This window comes from Cervus canadensis, chromosome 2 (genome assembly GCF_019320065.1).
Source record: "Cervus canadensis isolate Bull #8, Minnesota chromosome 2, ASM1932006v1, whole genome shotgun sequence".
NCBI lineage: Eukaryota > Metazoa > Chordata > Mammalia > Artiodactyla > Cervidae > Cervus > Cervus canadensis.
In genome coordinates, this window is record NC_057387.1 from 89,912,605 (window position 1) to 89,914,069 (window position 1,465).

The following is a 1,465-nucleotide window of genomic DNA, read 5'->3' on the forward strand; positions in this document are numbered from 1 at the left end:
GGTTGTAAGGACTAAACACATATGAAGTGCTTACAGCACTTCCTGGCACTTAAGAAACACCTAATAAATATAAACTTGTACTATTATTTTGTTTTTAAAAACATCATGGTAGCTGCTAAATGGAGAATGAATGTGTGGGGAACAAAAGAGAGGCCAATTATGAGACAGTTGAAGAGTCTGAGTGAGAGATGAGTGAAGTGGTGGAAGTAGAGACAGAAAAATGGACGAATTTGACTTATTCTTGGAGGTAAAATTTTCATATATTGTAGAGAGCTTGGACACTGTGGTTGAGGAAAATAGAGAAATCAAGAATGACTCCTAAGTTTCTGGCTAGAGCAGCCAACAGATGGAAGTGATATCTGCTGAAAGGGAGGAGCCTGGGGGAAGCAGTTTTGGCCAGGAAATGAGGAGTTCTATTTTAGACTTGTTAAACTGAAGATGTCAGTGAGATATCCAAGTAGATGTCAATTAGGCAGTTGGTTATAAGCTTGGAGACCAGGAGAGAGGTCTGGGATGAAAATATGAATTTAGAAGTCATTAGCATAATCAGCATTTGAAGGTTTAGAAATGATTGAGATCAGCTAGAAAGAGAATACACAGAGGGAAGTGAAGGGAGCCAAGGGGACTGAGGAGTAACACATTTTATTTAGGGTGGTTGAATAGACAATGGGAATGAGGAGAGGCCTACGAAAAGAAAGGAAAGCCAGAAGAGTAGGATAACAAAAACCAAGAGAAGAGACTGTTTCAAGAATATTGGCGAGGTTTACTTAGAGTGTGGAAAGTCCACTAAGATGAGGATAGAAAAATATTAGTCACTGATGACTTTGACAAGAGCAGTTTCAGTGAAGGATGTGTGTGTGGGTGAAGGGGGTCACACTTCAATAGCATAAAATAGGTTGAAAAATTAATTGGAGGTGTTCTTGCTTTGACAGCATGTATAGTAAGACTGGAACAATTCAGAGAAAATTGGTATAACTCCTACATACAGATGACACACAAATTCGTGAAGTGTTCTGTGTGTTTTGTGTTTGGATTTGACTTTTGGACAATGTCAGCTTTCACATATTCAAAAAAGAAAATTGAATCCACAAGGATGAAAGGGATCCTAAAACTGAACATAAACAGACAGAAATAAACTTAACTATATTTAAATAAGTAATATAACCACTCCGAGGGAAAATAAAAAACTAATCCAGATAACTTTTGAACACAGTATTTTGACTATATTCCTTCAGTCTAAAAACAAAACTGCAGACAAATATTGAGCCATATTTAATAGATTGTTGGGGTTTTTTCTTTAGTGGAACAAATATAGCAATTCTGAAACTATTTGGTGTGTATCACAACCCCGAACAAATGAAAAAAAAGACATCAGTGCTGTTGAGAGCCAGAGTTCTTAACTGTGGGAAAAGGGAGATGCAAATTAGGAATGGGAGAAAGAACCCTGTGGTGTTGTACTGGAGTT

The 1,465-nt window shown here is 37.3% G+C and overlaps 1 non-coding gene across 1 annotated transcript; it reads left to right on the forward strand.

Moving 5' to 3' along the window:
- The first annotated feature begins 920 nt into the window (after positions 1-920).
- On the forward strand, positions 921-1,023 carry LOC122437483. The gene has a single exon (XR_006268303.1). It is a non-coding gene; the product is annotated as a U6 spliceosomal RNA (small nuclear RNA).
- The last annotated feature ends 442 nt before the right edge of the window (positions 1,024-1,465 follow it).